We start from the raw sequence: 22,544 nt of genomic DNA on the forward strand, positions 1-22,544 counted from the left end.
ATTACCCACTCATATTACTGTCTGCATTATCCACTCATATTACTGTCTGCATTATCCACTCATATTACTGTCTGCATTATCCACTCATATTACTGTCTGCATTATCCACTCATATTACTGTCTGCATTATCCACTCATATTACTGTCTGCATTATCCACTCATATTACTGTCTGCATTACCCACTCATATTACTGTCTGCATTCAGGAAGACACCTACTTTCTCTTCTTCAGGAAGACACCTACTTTCTCTTCTTCAGGAAGACACCTACTTTCTCTTCTTCAGGAAGACACCTACTTTCTCTTCTTCAGGAAGACACCTACTTTCTCTTTTTCTGGAAGACACCTACTTTCTCTTTTTCAGGAAGACACCTACTTTCTCTTTTTCAGGAAGACACCTACTTTCTCTTTTTCAGGAAGACACCTACTTTCTCTTTTTCAGGAAGACACCTACTTTCTCTTCTTCAGGAAGACACCTACTTTCTCTTTTTCAGGAAGACACCTACTTTCTCTTTTTCAGGAAGACACCTACTTTCTCTTCTTCAGGAAGACACCAGCTTTCTTTTCTTCAAGACTTAAAGCCTTTTTTTGTTTTTTAGTGGCTCTACGTATAAATGTTACTTGGTGGGAGGGAAGGATATAAACACAAAAATAATTGAAGAAATGGAGCGTTGGAGAAGCAATGCTTTTCGGAAATTTCCGTGATCTGCAATCTGCATGAGATACGTCAGTGCTTCTCCCAGGGGTCCGAGGCCCCCACCCTGAGAACTTTTATCCCCCGCGCCCCTTCGGGTTCACGGCCCATAGATTAAGAATCAATAGCTAGAAGAAATGACGTACTGCCAACAAGTATGAAAAAAAGAATTATAGAACATTTTATTGGGACATTTTGACTCTATATAGAGCTCTACCTAGAGCATGAATTCCAGGCGAAATGCTGCAGCAAGTGAAACTTGCTGCAGCAAGTCTTTAGCTACATTTCTTTCTGTTTTCGACTACTGTGAGCTAACATAATGCTGACAGTATAGATGTAGTGTCCGTACTTACGAGTGTTCCGACGCATTATATCGAACATGACTCCGACGCATTATATCGAACATGACTCCGACACAATATATCGAACATGACTCCGACACATTATATCGAACATGACTCCGACACATTATATCGAACATGACTCCGACACATTATATCGAACATGACTCCGACACATTATATCGAACATGACTCCGACACATTATATCGAACATGACTCCGACACATTATATCGAACATGACTCCGACACAATATATCGAACATAACTCCGACACATTATATCGAACATGACTCCGACACATATCGAACATGACTCCGACACATATCGAACATGACTCCGACATATCGAACATGACTCCGACACATTATATCGAACATGACTCCGACGCATTATATCGAACATGACTCCGACACAATATATCGAACATAACTCCGACACATTATATCGAACATGACTCCGACACATATCGAACATGACTCCGACACATATCGAACATGACTCCGACATATCGAACATGACTCCGACACATTATATCGAACATGACTCCGACGCATTATATCGAACATGACTCCGACACAATATATCGAACATGACTCCGACACAATATATCGAACATGACTCCGACACAATATATCGAACATGACTCCGACACAATATATCGAACATAACTCCGACACATTATATCGAACATGACTCCGACACATATCGAACATGACTCCGACACATATCGAACATGACTCAACTGGCTCAATCCTGAGTCACTGTACAAAATCTCGCTCTGCAGGAACAACGAGTCCATAAATGAATATGATAATGGTTTGCATTACCGACAAGTTGATAAGCAAGTCATATGTGCAACAGTTAGGTATCTTTATTCCGAAACGTTTCGCCTACACAGTAGGCTTTTCGGTCGAGTACAGAAAAGGCAGCGGAAGCAGTAGAGACGTAGAGACAATGTAACCAGTCCATCACGCTTGAAGATGTAGTTTCGAGGTGGTCAGTCCCTCACCCTGGAGAATTTTTGCTCCATATCCTGGAATAATGCCAAGTTGAAGCAACATATATACTGTCAAAGGTGAGGTGCACATGATTTTGACGACTGGACAGGAGCAGCCCACTAGTAGAGTCCTAACCATAACTTTTAAAGGAGTGGACCGGTAAATCAGAGGCCTCGGTCAGATGACCAAAAGCTCCAGCGGCGGGTCGGCATACGACTAAGACCCGCGTCAGGAAACACTTGCCATGTTTCCTGACAAATCTTACCTAACGTAACTTCGCTCTGCATATTCTCTATTTAAACCTGGAGATCATCTTGACTCATCTGAGTAAACACTAGACCCAACCCTGTCAACTTGCAACCTTCTAAGTAGCGTACTGCCCACGGGCCGTAGTTCCAGAGGTAGATTAACCTTTTGGGGAAGAGGAGGCTGGCAGATATGGATTTTCCATGCACTGGCAGTTACTAGGTGCCACCACCTAGTAGCTTCCATTACCTGTTAAAAATGGCTTTGAAAACCGACAAGTTGAAGAGACTTTTGCAACATTTTGGAATCTTTATTGAGGAAACACGTCACTAGCCAGTGGCTTCTTCATTCCAATACAGAGAAGAATGGTGGAAGAATGAGGTAATCAGTCCCTTAGCCTGGAGTCGATGTGTTCACTCAACCATCTTGATCGATGGAGTGGTTGGCGAAACGCTCCCTCAATAAACATTCCAAAATGTTGGACAAATGTTTCAGTTCTTCAAGGAACCACTGAGTACACCCACTCACTAACATCATAATCATAATCAAGCGCTAAACCCAGAAGGGCACCAAGATAGCAGGATCGGATATCAATAAAGGTTGAGAACCATCACGTGGCACCGGCCTCTTCAAGGAGTGCAACTCCCAGGCTTAAGTGCCAACCTGTGTTCCAATTTACAGACATCATTTTGTTCCTCCTGAGACCTTCCTCATAATTCTACCCAAAACGATACTCACCATAATGACAGTGGTAATGAAATGAATGTGGGAGGAAATGAGGAGGAGGAGGAGGAGGGGGGATGAAGAGGGAAGTGGAGTACGTAAAGAGATGGGGAAGGTGAGATAGAAGGTGGGGTGAATTTGGAGGGTGGTGAAGTGTGTATATGGAGGGGATGGGGAGGTTGTACAAGGTGGGAAAGGCGGTGGGGTGAGTGAGATTAGATCAATTTTACTGCTGAAGTGGCTAGTTTATTGTGCACCCCACATCCACTCTGTGGAGGGTCGCACAAGATTATATGGATACACATAAGGCCTAGGAACTAGGCCCCAGAAGGGTTAACAGGAGTACATCTGGGTTTATATCTACAGGTCACTTATCTGTTAAAAGCAAATTTAGGAAATTTTCGAATATGTCTGGTACATTATTTTCACTAATAAGATATCTTAACATGTCGCATAAGTTATTATACTATCTTTGTATTCCTCAAAAAGTGGACAATTAAGTAGACAGTGTTCAAGATAGTGACCATAGGGCTGGCCACACACTTTGCATTTGGTTTGATCATCATCTGTGTGTCTGTCAAACTGCCACAAGTACTTGTAACCAAGCCTAAGCCTGGCTACTACACCAGTCAGTCTGTTCACATTGCAAGTTGCTCCATACATATACTTATCTACGTTCATGTTATCATAGTGGGTTATAGATCTACTCAGGCTTCTAACTTCATTACTATAACATTCAGTTTCATTATTTGTCTCCTTATATTATTCCTAATGCTAGACACAGATATACCAAAGTTATATTTTACATTCTCTTTCAGGGTACTCTTCTTGGCTAACATATCAACTTTATCATGAAGGAGTAATCCAATGAGTGATGGGATCCACAGCAATTGTCCATTAATTCCCTTTTCCCGGATTTTTGAGTATGTATACCTGGCTTCTCCACTGAGCATGTTGTTAGAGTCATTATATGAGTCAGGAGCCTTCAATGATGACACATAATCAGTAATGATGATAGTCAAGTTAGTGTCATCAGTTGACTTTAGCGCCATTAGGATGGCAAACAATTCAGTTTGCAGTGTAGACGCCCAGTTGTTAATTCTTATGCGTAGTTCAACAAATTTATTATCGATCTTAACTAGGGAGGTGACAACAAGAGCAGCTGCAGCCCTGCCAGAAGACTCCTGTTGAGATTCATCAGTGTATATAACTTGTGATAACTTATTACTACCAGCTAGGTGAGAAATTTCTTCTTGAGGAGTTGCTGTAACAAGTGATTTAAGGAAGTGATTACTAGCAATGAGCTTCTTGTGAGGGTAATGCAGGTATGTGATATTAAATGAGCACATCTTCCATGGAGGGCGAAATGTTCCTGTTGTCTACAGTGATACAGTTCATACAGGTTATAAAACTTAATATAACTGCATTACTTTCATAATCCATTTAGATCTGTGTGTGTTTACTTCTAGACATTTAGTAAGATTCATAGTGACAGTGTCTGGTTCATTTCTTAACATTCTAATACCGAGTACACTGTTAATCTCAATAATCCCATCACTGATACTAGAGATATCAACCTTCTTCCTCATGTTAAGAACCTTCGTAGATTTGGGACAGCCAAGAATAATTCTGAGAGCTTCATTTTGCATTAAGACCAAGGGCAGGAGAGAATTTTCACTAGGTAATATCAACATGGGAGCAGCATAATCAAGGACCTAACATAGGCTATGTATACCAGTCTCACATTACCACCAAACTGGGGTTGTAGCCAGCAAAAATCTGGAGAGCTGTGTTATGATGGATTTATTGAAGGGTTCGTCTACACAAAGATATGTACAGGAAAGACGGACAAACGTGAGGTTTTTGTCCCCACTGGAGCAGCCACCTTACATGTCCACTGTGGATAAGAGACTGACATTTTTTGGGGTTATCCCAGATAATTTACACATGTTAAACCATGCAAAATACCCACTGTGGAAAAAAAACCAGTGAAATTCCAAGTGCTTTCGTGATGTCTCACATTATCAGGGACATTAATGTGTGAAATCACGATAGTACTTGGAATTTCACTATTTTTCTCACAGTGGCTATTTTGCATATTGTGATATCACGTTTACTGTGATTTTATTGCATGTATATGTATATAAATATTCAACAGCCTCCCAGTATACATAAGGGGGATTACCAATAGACCCCTGACTATCTTCAAGGAGGAGCTGGACGAGCACTTAAGTCAGTACCTGACCAGCCGGACTGTGGTTTGTACGTCGGTTTACGTGCGGCCAGCAGTAATAGCCTGGTTGATTAGACCCTGATCCACCACGAGTCCTGGTCTCAGACCAGGCCTCGGGGGCACTGACCCCAGAAACCCTCTCCAGGTAGACTCCAGGTATTATGAGTACCTGTACCTAAATAAACTTACTGCCCTCAGCTGCTACTTGGATGGATAATGAAGTTTAAACTCTATCGACTACACGAGCTTAATTAAGGCCGCGTGTATCGTATTAGCCACTCAGTCAAGGACACTTTAATCCCTCGAATAGGGATTGAATAGGGATTAAGAGATATATACACCACTCAGTGTATACATCCTTGTCTTAAGATAAGCTTTAGTTAAGAAAATCTACAAAGATTTTAAACGGTAATACATATTTATACACTAGTTCTGAAGGCATATGGATGTTGTAAATAATAATAATAATAATAATAATAATAATAATAAATGTTATTACCACGATACATAATTTTTAAACTGGATGACATTCAACAATACACATTGACAGTAGATAGACAGATAGCCAGTGGTAGATACCACTAGTTGGATACCCTCTGGTAGATGGAACCAGTTAGCCTGTGGTAGATAGCCCCTGGTATACCTGGAGAGGATTTCGGAGGTCAATGCCGTAGATAACCTCTGGTAGATAACCCTTATTAGATAGCCCCTGGTGTCGTGGGGGTTCGTCAAGGAGATATGGGAGTAAGAAATACACACATTGGATGTCTTGGAGGAGTATAATTAAGAGAGTCTTGAGTAGCCCAGGCCTGCCATCGAGTCTAAGCCTACAACTGAACTGAGAGGGGCCTCTGGCCTACTGCCCACATATGATGGATCTCGTGACGTCACGGCTAGCAAGGGAGCAGATCTTTACAGATCTGTAACGTAGCTGGAATTATCTAAGAATAACACACAGTACATAGTAACACTACTAACACTGGAAGCTAGCTCCTGGAAGATAGCTCCTGGAAGCTAGCTCCTGGTAGATAGCCCCCTGGTAGATTCTGCATATTTAACCTGCTGTAACCCATTAAAGTCAAACAAGTACCTGACCGTCAGTACAGTGAACTTTCAGAGTGTACACACCGCACTGTGTGTGTATACTCAGGTCACGGATTCTGGTCTATAAGTTGTGATTACCCAAGCCAGCCCAAGGGACGGCAAAGTGGGAGAGTGGGTGAGAAGTGGGGGAGGGGGGGGAGGGAAGGAAGCTTCGAACCTACAGGACGCTGAATTCAGAGCGTGTATCAGGCGTAAATTAAAGGATCGGCTGGTATCAGGTGGCATTCGACTCTCTATGTGCTGGAGGCCATCGACCTGAGCCTTACCAGATCCAGCCCAATTGTGCTACGAGGGGCGGAGACTTGCCCCGTCCAGGCGTCCAATCACAAGGCTTCTTATATAATCTATACCTCCGTTCCCTATTTTTTTTATCAAAACTGGATACAAGAGCAGTGTGCTACTGCCCTATCCATGATAGTTACACAGTGGGAACACCAGCAGTGTGCTACTGCCCTATCCATGATAGTTACACAGTGGGAACACTAGCAGTGTGCTACTGCCCTATCCATGATAGTTACACAGGGGGAACACTAGCAGTGTGCTACTGCCCTATCCATGATAGTTACACAGGGGGAACACTAGCAGTGTGCTACTGCCCTATCCATGATAGTTACACAGTGGGAACACTAGCAGTGTGCTACTGCCCTATCCATGATAGTTACACAGTGGGAACACTAGCAGTGTGCTACTGCCCTATCCATGATAGTTACACAGGGGGAACACTAGCAGTGTGCTACTGCCCTATCCATGATAGTTACACAGTGGGAACACTAGCAGTGTGCTACTGCCCTATCCATGATAGTTACACAGGGGGAACACTAGCAGTGTGCTACTGCCCTATCCATGATAGTTACACAGTGGGAACACTAGCAGTGTGCTACTGCCCTATCCATGATAGTTACACAGGGGGAACACTAGCAGTGTGCTACTGCCCTATCCATGATACCTACACAGTGGGAACACCAGCAGGGTGCTGCTACACTATTCTATATCATAGTTACACAGTGGGAACACCAGCAGTGTGCTGCTACACTATTCTATATGACAGTTACACAGTGGGAACATAAGCTAGTTGTTTCCCTGTCATATTCCATCACACAGGATGAGTCACATAGTGTTGACATCTGTCAGTCTGAGCTGGCAGACTTCAGTAGTGTCAGTCAGAGCTGGCAGACTTCAGTAGTGTCAGTCTGAGCAGGAGAACAGGAGGAACAGGAGGAGGAATAGGAGAACAGGAGTAAGAAGAGGAAGAGGAACAGAATGTAGTGGTGGTAGATGAGGAGGAACAGGAGGAGGAAGAAGAAAAGAAGAGGAAGATGAGGAAGACGACGACAAGAGAGTATGGGAAGTATAAGCAATAGGAGACTTACTGTCTATACTGAGGCTATGTACAGAGGATTAAATACAATCTTTCTCTAATTCTGTCTAAATAGGAGAGAGAGAGAGAGAGAGAGAGAGAGAGAGAGAGAGAGAGCGTGCACAACGTGACTCTCGTCTGGACTTGATCTGGTGGAACCTGTCATTACTGTTACTGTTATGTACGAGGCCAGTGTCCTCAAGGTCACCCACCTGACCTAAACTTCATTTGGGTAGCCACAGCATACCTTTTATACCACAAGACGGGCAGCCTATATGTATATGTATGTATATATAATCATCATCTCTCAGTACACAGCACGATTCGAACCTGTACACTGGTGGTGGCAGATTTGAATGCTGCTAATTGTGTATATGGTTGGCATCCCGCTTACCTCTCACAGTCTGCCTGGTGCCTACACACATTCTCACTGCCAAACTCTGAAAACTTACCCTACTTCTCTTCTTGCTGCCTTTGCAACATTGCACAGCTCTTGATAACGTACTGACAAGTGTGAAAGTATTTGAGGTCAAGATTTCCATCCCCCGTGGCTTGCCTTGCATTATATATATATATATATATATATATATATATATATATATATATATATATATATATATATATATATAAAATGTCGTGCCTAATAGATAAAACTGGTCAATTAGCAAGAACTCGTTTAAAATTAAGTCCTTTCTAAAATTTTCTCTTATACGTTTAAAGATATATTTTTTCATTAATGTTAATGTAAAAATTTATAATTTTGTACCAAAAGAACCTTAGAAAACTTACCTAACCTTATTATAACAAGCGCAATTTATTTTAGCCTAACCCAACTAAATATATTTTAGATTTGTTTACAATAATTTAATACTAAACACAGTGAAATTTTTTTTTTCGTTAGGTTCAGAATGATTTTGGCGAAATTATTGCATAAACAAATTTTCCCTTGTCCTATATGACAAGATGAACGCTGCTATTTAAGCCAAGATAACAAGTTTTATATATATATATATATATATATATATATATATATATATATATATATATATATATATATATATATATATATATATATATATATATATAAACACTGCGCCTGGCCGAGGATTCGAATCTATGTCGTTTTGGCCCTGCCTTGTGGTGAGCGAAAATTACATGACGCCTTAGCCCACAGGACCATATATATATATATATATATATATATATATATATATATATATATATATATATATAATCTTTCAATACACCGGCCGTATCCCACCGAGGCGGGGTGGCTCGAAAGGAAAAACGAAAGTTTTTCCTTTCAAATTTAGTAATATATACAGGAGAAAGGGTTACTAGCCCCTTGCTCCCGGCATTTTAGTCGCCTCTTACAACACGCATGGCTTACGGAGGAAGAATTCTGTTCCACTTCCCCATGGAGATAAGAGTAAATAAACAAGAACAAGAACTAGAAAGAAAATAGAAGAAAACCCAGAGGGGTGTATATATATATATGCTTGTACATGTATGTGTAGTGTGACCTAAGTGTAAGTAGAAGTAGCAAGACGTACCTGAAATCCTGCATGTTTAAGAGACAGAAAAAAGACACCAGCAATCCTATCATCATGTAAAACAATTACAGGATTCCGTTTTATACTCACTTGGCAGGACGGTAGTACCTCCCTGGGTGGCTGCTGTCTACCAACCTACTACCTACAATATATATATATATATATATATATATATATATATATATATATATATATATCTTTCTTCTTTCAACACACCGGCCGTATCCCACCGAGGCGGGGTGGCCCAAAAGGAAAAACGAAAGTTTCTCCTTTTACATTTAGTAATATATACAGGAGAAGAGGTTACTAGCCCCTTGCTCCCGGCATTTTAGTTGCCTCTTACAACACGCATGGTTTACGGAGGAAGAATTCTGTTCCACTTCCCCATGGAGAATATATATATATATATATATATATATATATATATATATATATATATATATATATATATACAACAGCTCTTAGATTTTAAATAAAGGTAGGAACTCTCAACCTAACCCTTGCAGAGAGAGAGAGCGAGGGAGAGGAGGAGGGGGGAGAGGAGGAGGGGGGAGAGGAGGAGGAGGGGAGAGAGAGAGAGAGAGAGAGAGAGAGAGAGAGAGAGAGAGAGAGAGAGAGAGAGAGAGAGAGAGAGAGAGAGAGAGAGAGAGAGAGCAGGCTCCCACTTTTATTGCCAGTGTTTACGAGGTCATAAAGAGCCGGGAGCTGGAGCTCCCAGCCAGAATTTCCCATATAAATTTTGTGATTAAGGGAGCGTGACGCAGTGCCTCCCGTGCCTCTGATGAACACTGTTCAGTGACACTCTTGTAACAGTGCATACCGTGCCTCTGATGAACACTGTACAGTGGCACTCTTGTAACAGTGCCTGCCATGCCTCTGATGAACTGTTCAGTGGCACTTGTAACAGTGCCTGCCGTGCGTCTGATGAACACTGTTCAGTGGCACTCTTGTAACAGTGCCTGACGTGCGTCTGATGAACACTGTTCAGTGGCACTCTTGTAACAGTGCCTGCCGTCCCTCTCGTGAACACTATTCAGTGGCACTCATGTAAGAGTCCCTGCCGTGCCTCTGATAACACTGTTCAGTGACACTCTTGTAACAGTGCCTGCCGTGCGTCTGATAAATACTGTTTAGTGGCACTCTTGTAACAGTGCCTGCCGTGCGTCTGATGAACACTGTTCAGTGGCACTCTTGTAACAGTGCCTGCTGTGCGTCTGATGAACACTGTTCAGTGGCACTCTTGTAACAGTGCCTGCCATGCCTCTGATGAACACTGTTCAGTGGCACTCTTGTAACAGTGCCTGCCCTGCCTCTGAACAACACTGTTCGGTGACACTTATGTAACAGTGCCTGCCGTGCCTCTGAACAACACTGTTCAGTGACACTCATGTGCTGCTGTCACAGGTTTATTCCAAGGAAGTGGAGCTACGTTTCCCTATTCTTGCATCAAATCTGTATAACCCCTACGAGTTTAGCGCTTCCTTTGAAAGGGGGAGGGAAGTACACTCTCTATAGATGAATATGATTCATTCTCTCTCTCTCTCTCTCTCTCTCACACACACACACACACACACACACACACACAGAGTGTGAGGTAGTGGAGGCAGGATCCATACATAGCTTTAAGAAGAGGTATGATAAACCCCATGGGGAAGGGAGAGCGAATGGACCTAGTAGCGACCAGTGAAGAGGCGGGGCCAGGAGCCATGAATCGACCTGTGCAACAACAAATAGGCGAGTACACGCACGCATACAAAACAGATCGTGTCTATTGTAAAGTGCCTTTGACAATTGGTAACAGAGAGAGAGGGAGAGAGAGAGGGAGAGGGAGAGAGAGAGAGAGAGAGAGAGAGAGAGAGAGAGAGAGAGAGAGAGAGAGAGAGAGAGAGAGAGAGAGAGAGAGAGAGAGAGAGAGAGAGAGAGAGAGAGAGCGAGCGAGCCAGTAAGAGTGGTTTTAGTATTAATGATATAGCACCTAATAAAGGAGAAACAGAAAACAAGAGACCTCTGACTGCCAGCCACCATACATACACTGGTGGAATTCCGAACATGTTGTCGAAGTTAACACGGAGGGAAGAAGAGCAGGTGAGGGAAGGAGGAAATCAGATTTCAGAAAAGGTAACACTGAAGGGGCGAGAGAACTCCTGAATGCAGGAACTGGAAAAAAATCAATAAATAATAAAATGGAATATCTGGCTGGAAAGTGAAGTAGAGGAGAGAACTTCAATAGACGCCTTGTTTCAAAGATGCATACAGGAAAAATAAATTTGCAAATGCATTGAAAACTGTAGAAAACAAATGGCAGAGGAAAACGGGGAAATATCCATAGTCGGAAAACCCAGAAACAGATATGCAAGTTGAGACGAGAAGCTCAGGGACAAATTGGGAACGACATAGCAACAAAAGGTAAGTCAGACCTGAAATTGCTTCACAGCCACACCTGAAGACCACAGCAAAAGACCAGTTAATTAACTCAAGAAGGAAGGAGAGCAGCTCATGATAAATGGCAAGGAAGTCTGTGAGGGGCTAAGAAACAATAACAAGACATTTTCTCAGTGGAAACGGGCTACGCCAGAGTCAGACAGAGAGCGTACACCGACACGTTAGGTTTGTCAGGAAACAGGACAAGTGTTTCCTGATGCGGGTCTTAGTCATATGATGACCCACCACTGGAGTTTTTGGTCATCTGACAGAGACCTTCCACTGGCTTACCCCTTCACCCCTTGAAAACTTATGGTTATGATTATAACCATTAGATTATAATTGTTACCAATACACCAAGAGGCACTAGACACCATACACACAACAGGGGTGGTAGTTAAGAATAACTTTAGACTGACCTGGATACCTCAAAGAGAATAGGACCAGACAATGCGTTACCACAGATTCCTCAATAGAGTAAAATCAGTTTCTGAATCACTAGCTACAATCTATAACTAGTCAAAAGATAAGCAGCAATTGCAAATGATATGGAAGACAACTAATGTAGTCCCAATGCTTGAGAAAGGGGACAGACGGGCAGCCTTAAACTACCGACAAGTACCTCTGACATGCCCACTGTGTAAGGTAATGGAGAAGATAATCGGAAGACAGAGCACTGGAAGAGAATTGATTTCGTAAACAATAACCAGCACGGGTTTAGAGATGGCAAATCGTGTCTCACAAACCTGCTGGAGTTTTATGATGAAGTAACAGAACTGGGGCAGAAGAGAGAGGGATGAGTGAATTGCATATTCTTCGACTGCAAAAAAAAGACATTTAATACTGTACCTCATAAGAGACAAACAAAAACTTGAGAAACAGGCAGGACTAAGATGGAGAGAGCTACACTCTAAGGAGACAAGTAGTGATGGTCAGAGATATCGGAATGGAAAAGTATAATAAGAGGGGATGCGCAATACACAAACAACCCGCACACTGGAGAGAGAAGCTTACGACGACGTTTCGATCCTACTTGGACCATTTACAAAGTCAGTGTGGCTTTGTAAATGGTCCAAGACCGAAACGTAGTCGTAAGCTTCTATGTGCGGGATGTCTGTATGTATATTGTTCCAGTCACGGCATTGTGCTTTTTTGTTCTTTAGGGGTTCCTCAAGGATCGATATTAGGGCTAGTACACTTTCCTGGTATACATGAATGCATACCAGAAGAGCTGGTGGTAAGTGTATCCCTGTTAGCAGATAGATACAAAAAATAATGAGGATAACAGAGAAAGACAAGGCTACACAGGAGCCTGGATAAACACACCTGACCCGGCCCCTCCCCCGCACATCTGGTAACTCCAGCACTGCTGGAAGCAGACCTCGCAGTCTGAAGTAGCTGATGAACCTATAATGGAATACTTGACCATATCCGAATTGACCTACTGAAGTCTGCCAACTCTGACACTACTGAAGTCTGCCAGCTCAGACTGACACTACTGAAGTCTGCCAGCTCTTGACTGTCACTACTGAAGTCTGCCAGCTCAGACTGACACTACTGAAGTCTGCCAGCTCAGGCTGATAGATGTCAACACTATGTGACTCATCCTGTGTGATGGAATATGACAGGGAAACAACTAGCTTTTGTTCCCACTGTGTAACTATCATACAGAATAGTGTAGAAGCACACTGCTGATGCTCCCACTGTGTAACTATCATACAGAATAGTGTAGCAGCACACTGCTGATGTTCTCACTGTGTAACTATCATATAGAATAGTGTAGCAGCACACTGCTGATGTTCCCACTGTGTAATATATAGAATAGTGTAGCAGCACACTGCTGATGTTCCCACTGTGTAACTATCATACAGAATAGTGTAGCAGCACAGTGCTGATGAATTGTTATAACGTATCTCACTCCCCAATAACCTCGTTAGCTCCTTCTTTGACCTCTCACGAGGTTAACCTCACTTTGCTCGTTTACCTTATAAAGCCATTGATGTGCGTGTTTTTCGTCCAGTCCTGGGCGAAACGTCGTCCCTAGAATAAGGTAATGAAGGTTTCACTGTACCCAGTGATTTTTCTCACTACCAGTTCAATACTCGTTCAACGAGGTGTAGGGGTTAACGAGGTGGTAGATCATAACTAAGTGGTTGGGGAGTAGGGGTGTTGAGGTTAGAGTGAGGGTTAAGATGGGAGGGGTTAAAAATGTGGTAGTGCTTAAAGAGGTGGGAGTGAGGGTTAATGAGGTTGGAGGGCTAACGAGGTAGGAGCGAGCGGTTAAGGTGGGAGGGGTTAACGAGGTGGGAGGGACGAGGGATTGCATAAGCATATTGAGAGAAAAATGACTACAGGAATTCAACTCCAGCAAATGCAAGATAACAAAATTTGAAATGAATTAAGAAGACTGGAAACAGAGTACAGACTAGGGCAAATAGAGGCTAAAACCCTCAAGGAGAAAAATCAAGGAGTGAGCATAGCGACGAGTATATCTCTTGCTTCGAAAAACCTCAGCAGTCATTCACGACCTTATATAAGAGATACGTAAGGCACATCTTCGAGTATACAGCACCAGTATGGAATCCACATTGAATAAAGCCCGATATGAAACGAGAAAAGATTTGCAACAAAACTAGAGAGGAAAGAGGACTTGAACCAGATAACAGAAGGACCAGGGAAGACATGATAACGACGTACAAAATACACAAGATATGGAAAGATGAAAGAGTATTAAACTGTTCGAGAGGAGGGAAATAGGCACACAAGGGCACAGTTGGGAGTCACAGGTATGTCAGGAAACGCTTATTTAGCTTCAGGGTGCTCAGGAAGTGGAATGACCTAGACAGTAATAATGAAGGCAGGGATATACGTTATAAGAATAGGTATGACGGACCATGAACCTAAAAGAGTCTAATGATAATAACCACTGGTATGACCACTGATAATGACCGCTGGTATTATCCACTGGTAATAACCACTAATAATCACAGTAATAACCACTGGTAACGACCAGTGGTAATGGCCACAGTAATGACCACTGGTAATAATCACAGTAATAACCACTGGTAATCACTGAAAATAACCACCGATAATAACCACAATCACTGGTAACCACAATAACCGCCGATAATCACTGATTACCACAATAATAACTACAGTAATCACTGATAATAACCATAATAACCACTAATAATAACCACAGTAATAATCACTGATTACAATAATAATCACATTATCTACAAAAACAACAATAATAACCACTGATAATAACCACAATAATAACCACAGTAATAACCACAATAACCACTGATAACCGCAATAACCATAACAGCCACAACCACTGATAAAAAAATAACCACAATAACCACTGATAACCACAATAACTACTGATAACCACTGGTAATAACCACTGATAATAACCACAAAAATAACCACTGATAATAACCACAATAATCACTGATAATAAAAACTGGTAATAACCACTGATAACCACAATAACCACTGATAATAACCACAATAATAACCACTGGTAATAACCACTGATAATAACCACAATAATAACCACTGATAATAACCACTGGTAATAACCACAACCACAATAACCACTGGTAATAACCACAATAATCACTAGTAATAACCACTGATAATAACCACAATAATAACCACTGATAATAACCACTGGTAATAACCACAACCACAATAACCACTGGTAATAACCACAATAATCACTAGTAATAACCACTGATAATAACCACAATAATAACCACTGATAATAACCACTGGTAATAACCACTGATAACCACAAAAATAACCACTGATAATAACCACAAAAATAACCACTGATAATAACCACTGGTAATAACCACAACCACAATAACCACTGGTAATAACCACAATAACCACAAAATAACCACTGGTAATAACCACTGATAACCACAATAATAACCACTGATAATAACCACTGATAATAACCACAATAATAACCACTGATAACCACAATAATAACCACTGATAATAACCACTGGTAATAACCACTGATAATAACCACAATAATAACCACTGATAATAACCACTGGTAATAACCACTGATAATAACCACAATAATAACCACTGATAATAACCACTGGTAATAACCACAACCACAATAACCACTGGTAATAACCACAATAACCACTGGTAATAACCACTGGTAATAACCACTGATAATCAAATAACCACAATAATAACCACTGATAATAACCACTCACTGATAAAGGGGATACAATGTAGTGGTAACAATGGGATCCAGTTAACATATTCAATTAGACTTAATTGATACAATGAATTTGATCGTTGTTCCGTAATAATTTTAAGGTGAGTGTGAGGCGAGTGTGAAGGTGAGTGTGAAGGTGAGTGTGAGGCGAGTGTGAAGGTCAGTGTGAGGCGAGTGTGAAGGTGAGTGTGAAGGTGAGTGTGAGGCGAGTGTGAAGGTCAGTGTGAGGCGAGTGTGAAGGTGAGTGTGAGGCGAGTGTGAAGGTGAGTGTGAGACGAGTGTGAAGGTGAGTGTGAGGCGAGTGTGAAGGTGAGTGTGAGGCGAGTGTGAAGGTGAGTGTGAGGTGAGTGTGAAGGTGAGTGTGAGGCGAGTGTGAAGGTGAGTGTGAGGCGAGTGTGAAGGTGAGTGTGAGGCGAGTGTGAAGGTCAGTGTGAGGCGAGTGTGAAGGTGAGTGTGAGGCGAGTGTGAAGGTGAGTGTGAAGGTCAGTGTGAGGCGAGTGTGAAGGTGAGTGTGAGGCGAGTGTGAAGGTGAGTGTGAGGTGAGTGTGAAGGTGAGTGTGAGGCGAGTGTGAAGGTCAGTGTGAGGCGAGTGTGAAGGTGAGTGTGAGGCGAGTGTGAAGGTGAGTGTGAGACGAGTGTGAAGGTGAGTGTGAGGCGAGTGTGAAGGTGAGTGTGAGGCGAGTGTGAAGGTGAGTGTGAGGCGAGTGTGAAGGTGAGTGTGAGGCGAGTGTGAAGGTGAGTGTGAGGCGAGTGTGAAGGGGAGTGTGAGGCGAGTGTGAGGCGAGTGTGAAGGTCAGTGTGAGGCGAGCGTGAAGGTGAGTGTGAGGCGAGTGTGAAGGTGAGTGTGAGGCGAGTGTGAAGGCGAGTGTGAAGGTGAGTGTGAGGCGAGTGTGAAGGTGAGTGTGAGGCGAGTGTGAAGGTGAGTGTGAGGCGAGTGTGAAGGTGAGTGTGAGGCGAGTGTGAAGGTGAGTGTGAGGCGAGTGTGAAGGTCAGTGTGAGGCGAGTGTGAAGGTGAGTGTGAGACGAGTGTGAAGGTCAGTGAGGCGAGCGTGAAGGTGAGTGTGAGGCGAGTGTGAAGGTGAGTGTGAGGCGAGTGTGAAGGTCAGTGTGAGGCGAGTGTGAAGGGGAGTGTGAGGCGAGTGTGAAGGGGAGTGTGAGGCGAGTGTGAAGGTGAGTGTGAGGCGAGTGTGACGGTGAGTGTGCGGCGAGTGTGAAGGTGAGTGTGAGGCGAGTGTGAAGGTGAGTGTGAGGCGAGTGTGAAGGTGAGTGTGAGGCGAGTGTGAAGGGGAGTGTGAGGCGAGTGTGAAGGTCAGTGTGAGGCGAGTGTGAAGGTCAGTGTGAGGCGAGCGTGAAGGTGAGTGTGAGGCGAGTGTGAAGGTGAGTGTGAGGCGAGTGTGAAGGCGAGTGTGAAGGTGAGTGTGAGGCGAGTGTGAAGGTGAGTGTGAGGCGAGTGTGAAGGTGAGTGTGAGGCGAGTGTGAAGGTGAGTGTGAGGCGAGTGTGAAGGTGAGTGTGAGGCGAGTGTGAAGGTCAGTGTGAGGCGAGTGTGAAGGTGAGTGTGAGGCGAGTGTGAAGGTGAGTGTGAGGCGAGTGTGAAGGTGAGTGTGAGGCGAGTGTGAAGGTCAGTGAGGCGAGCGTGAAGGTGAGTGTGAGGCGAGTGTGAAGGTGAGTGTGAGGCGAGTGTGAAGGTCAGTGTGAGGCGAGTGTGAAGGTGAGTGTGAGGCGAGTGTGAAGGTGAGTGTGAGGCGAGTGTGAAGGTGAGTGTGAGGCGAGTGTGAAGGTGAGTGTGAGGCGAGTGTGAAGGTCAGTGTGAGGCGAGTGTGAAGGTGAGTGTGAGGCGAGTGTGAAGGTGAGTGTGAGGCGAGTGTGAAGGTGAGTGTGAGGCGAGTGTGAAGGTCAGTGTGAGGCGAGTGTGAAGGTCAGTGTGAGGCGAGTGTGAAGGTCAGTGTGAGGCGAGTGTGAAGGTGAGTGTGAGGCGAGTGTGAAGGTCAGTGTGCGGCGAGTGTGAAGGTCAGTGTGCGGCGAGTGTGAAGGTGAGTGTGTTGCGAGTGTGAAGGTCAGTGTGGTGCGAGTGTGATGGTGAGGCGAGCGTGAAGGTCGGTGTGAGGCGAGTGTGAAGGTCAGTGTGAGGCGAGTGTGAAGGTCAGTGCGAGGCGAGCGTAAAGGTCAGTGTGAGGCGAGTGTGAAGGTCAGTGAGGCGAGCGTGAAGGTCAGTGTGAGGCGAGTGTGAAGGTCAGTGTGAGGCGAGTGTGAAGGTCAGTGAGGCGAGTGTGAAGGTCAGTGTGAGGCGAGCGTGAAGGTCAGTGTGAGGCGAGCGTAAAGGTCAGTGTGAGGCGAGTGTGAAGGTCAGTGAGGCGAGTGTGAAGGTCAGTGTGAGGCGAGCGTGAAGGTCGGTGTGAGGCGAGCGTGAAGGTCAGTGTGAGGAGAGCGTGAAGGTCAGTGTAAGGTCAGTGTGAGGCGAGCGTGAAGGTCAGTGTGAGGCGAGAGTGAAGGTCAGTGTGAGGCGAGTGTGCAGGTCACTGTGAGGCGAGTGTGCTGGTCGTACTTACAACAGCTGTGTAGTCCTCACAGGTTCATAAACAGTAATGTGAGCCTACAATCAACGGGCACTGCAGAGAAGCACTGCACTGCCACGTTTCACCCGCGGCTGGGCGAATCACACACACCCAAGGTAAATGAGAATTCTTGCTATTGGATAAGACACATGTGCATCATTTGGGTATCTTTACTGTGTCGACGTTTCCCCAACCAGTGGCTTTACCATCCCAATACAGAAAATATGAGAGAGAGAGAGAGAGAGAGAGAGAGAGAGAGAGAGAGAGAGAGAGAGAGAGAGAGAGAGAGGGGGGGGGGGAAGAAAGTTGACATCAGGTATAGTGGGCTTCAGTACTTGGTAGTCCTTGGTTAAGGCCCGACAAATATTCACCTCAGGAGAAAGCTGACCGTGGGTTCTATCCCGGCCCGTGGTATGGTTTGTTTGCAATCGTGTCATTACGATTTCCTGAGTCAGTAACAGTTCTTACCTTGTAAATACAGTTAAGAATCCTTAACCTAACCTTGTAAAACCCTATGTACAAAGCGCGCGCGCGAGAGAGAGAGAGAGAGAGAGAGAGAGAGAGAGAGAGAGAGAGAGAGAGAGAGAGAGTGAGTTTCAGAAAGGATCAGGTCTACAAGTAACACTGGCATTATACACACGTACACTGAACACATCAGCCAGTGTGTACATTCGCGTGTTTTGTCCCACGGTGTCGGGAAAATGAACAATGGGTGCCTGAGCAGAAGGTACATGCATACCATCGCTCACAATGTACAGAGTAAACGGACGTGTCTTAAATGTACACGTTTTGACTTGATACTTTCCCCTCGACCTCCTTTCCTACCTCACTTGTGACCTCTCCTGGCTGTTACCTCCTTTCCTACCTCACTTGTGACCTCTCCTGGCTGTTACCTCCTTTCCTACCTCACTTGTGACCTCTCCTGGCTGTTACCTCCTTTCCTACCTCACTTGTGACCTCTCCTGGCTGTTACCTCCTTTCCTACCTCACTTGTGACCTCTCCTGGCTGTTACCTCCTTTCCTACCTCACTTGTGACCTCTCCTGGCTGTTACCTCCTTTCCTACCTCACTTGTGATCTCTCCTGGCTGTTACCTCCTTTCCTACCTCACTTGTGACCTCTCCTGGCTGTTACCTCCTTTCCTACCTCACTTGTGACCTCTCCTGGCCGTGACCTCCTTTCCTACCTCACTTGTGACCTCTCCTGGCTGTTACCTCCTTTCCTACCTCACTTGTGACCTCTCCTGGCTGTTACCTCCTTTCCTACCTCACTTGTGACCTCTCCTGGCCGTGGTGACCTTTACCTCACTTGTGACCTCTCCTGGCCGTGACCTCCTTTTCTACCTCACTTGTGACCTCTCCTGGCCGTGACCTCCTTTCCTACCTAACTTGTGACCTCTCCTGGCTGTTACCTCCTTTCCTACCTCACTTGTGACCTCTCCTGGCCGTGACCTCCTTTTCTACCTCACTTGTGACCTCTCCTGGCCGTGACCTCCTTTTCTACCTCACTTGTGACCTCTCCTGGCTGTTACCTCCTTTCCTACCTCACTTGTGACCTCTCCTGGCCGTGACCTCCTTTCCTACCTCACTTGTGACCTCTCCTGGCTGTTACCTCCTTTCCTACCTCACTTGTGACCTCTCCTGGCCGTGACCTTTCCTACCTCACTTGTGACCTCTCCTGGCCGTGACCTCCTTTCCTACCTCACTTGTGACGTCTCCTGGCCGTGACCTCCTTTTCTACCTCACTTGTGACCTCTCCTGGACGTGACCTTTCTTACCTCACTTGTGACCTCTCCTGGCCGTGACCTTTCCTACCTCACTTGTGACCTCTCCTGGCCGTGACCTCCTTTCCTACCTCACTTGTAACCTCTCCTGGCCGTGACCTCCTTTCCTACCTCACTTGTGACCTCTCCTGGCCGTGACCTCCTTTCCTACCTCACTTGTGACCTCTCCTGGCCGTGACCTCCTTTCCTACCTCACTTGTGACCTCTCCTGGCCGTGACCTCCTTTCCTACCTCACTTGTGACCTCTCCTGCCCGTGACCTCCTTTCCTACCTCACTTGTGACCTCTCCTGGCCGTGACCTCCTTTCCTACCTCACTTGTGACCTCTCCTGGCCGTGACCTCCTTTCCTACCTCACTTGTGACCTCTCCTGGCCGTGACCTCCTTTTCTACCTCACTTGTGACCTCTCCTGGACGTGACCTTTCTTACCTCACTTGTGACCTCTCCTGGCCGTGACCTTTCCTACCTCACTTGTGACCTCTCCTGGCCGTGACCTTTCCTACCTCACTTGTGACCTCTCCTGGCCGTGACCTCCTTTCCTACCTCACTTGTGACGTCTCCTGGCCGTGACCTCCTTTTCTACCTCACTTGTGACCTCTCCTGGACGTGACCTTTCTTACCTCACTTGTGACCTCTCCTGGCCGTGACCTTTCCTACCTCACTTGTGACCTCTCCTGGCCGTGACCTCCTTTCCTACCTCACTTGTAACCTCTCCTGGCCGTGACCTCCTTTCCTACCTCACTTGTGACCTCTCCTGGCCGTGACCTCCTTTCCTACCTCACTTGTGACCTCTCCTGGCCGTGACCTCCTTTCCTACCTCACTTGTGACCTCTCCTGGCCGTGACCTCCTTTCCTACCTCACTTGTGACCTCTCCTGCCCGTGACCTCCTTTCCTCCCTCCCTTGTGACCTCGCCAGGCCGTGACCTCCTTTCCTACCTCACTTGTGACCTCTCCTGGCCGTGACCTCCTTTCCTACCTCACTTGTGACGTCTCCTGGCCGTGACCTCCTTTTCTACCTCACTTGTGACCTCTCTTGGACGTGACCTTTCTTACCTCACTTGTGACCTCTCCTGGCCGTGACCTTTCCTACCTCACTTGTGACCTCTCCTGGCCGTGACCTCCTTTCCTACCTCACTTGTAACCTCTCCTGGCCGTGACCTCCTTTCCTACCTCACTTGTGACCTCTCCTGGCCGTGACCTCCTTTCCTACCTCACTTGTGACCTCTCCTGGCCGTGACCTCCTTTCCTACCTCACTTGTGACCTCTCCTGGCCGTGACCTCCTTTCCTACCTCACTTGTGACCTCTCCTGCCCGTGACCTCCTTTCCTACCTCACTTGTGACCTCTCCTGGCCGTGACCTCCTTTCCTACCTCACTTGTGACCTCTCCTGGCCGTGACCTCCTTTCCTACCTCACTTGTGACCTCTCCTGGCCGTGACCTCCGGGGAACTTGCTTACCTCACTAGCAGTGTACCTCAGTGAATCTGGATACTTAATAGCCCTGGGCGAAACGTTCTGATGCAGGTTTCTTTGTAAACTTGGTCTCCCTCTCGCTACATGTTCGGTATTCGTTCAACGAGGTTCAAGGGGAAGTTAACGAATTGGGAGTGGAGGGCTAACGAGGGGAATGAAGGATAACGAGCTGTGAGTGAGGGTCAACGAGATAAAAGTGGGTGTTAACGAGGTGGGAGTGGGTAAACGAGATAATAAATGAGCTGAATGACGAGTGAACGAGTGAGAGAAAATAAAATATTCGTGATAAACGTACAAAAACATACACAACCCGCACACAGGAGAAACAATTGCGACGTCTCGATCCGACTTGGTTCAATAACGTCACTGGTTGTTAGGTAAGACACATATGCAACAGTTAGGTATCTTTATTTCGAAACGTTTCGCCTACACAGTAGGTTTCTTCAGTCGAGTATAGAAAAGTTGATAGAAGCAGAAGATACTTGAAGACGATGTAATCAGTCCATCAACCTTAAAGTTTTGAGGTGGTCAGTCCCTCAGTCTGGAGAAGAGCATTGTTCCGTTGTCTGAAACAATATGATACCTAACTGTTGCATATGTGTCTTACCTAACAATCTGTCGGTATAACGTCACTGGTGACCAGTTATTGGTCCAAGTCGGAGCGAAACGTTGCGGTAAGCTCCTCTCTCCTATGTGCGGGTTGTGTATTGTTTCAGTCACGGTATTGTGACTTAATTATTCTTTAATGTATAAAACAAAGGTGAGACACTTGTGGAAGTCAAGGCAGAGGAGAGACACTTGTGGAAGTCAAGGCA

Source organism: Cherax quadricarinatus, chromosome 66, assembly GCF_038502225.1.
Source record: "Cherax quadricarinatus isolate ZL_2023a chromosome 66, ASM3850222v1, whole genome shotgun sequence".
NCBI classification, from domain to species: Eukaryota; Metazoa; Arthropoda; class Malacostraca; order Decapoda; family Parastacidae; genus Cherax; species Cherax quadricarinatus.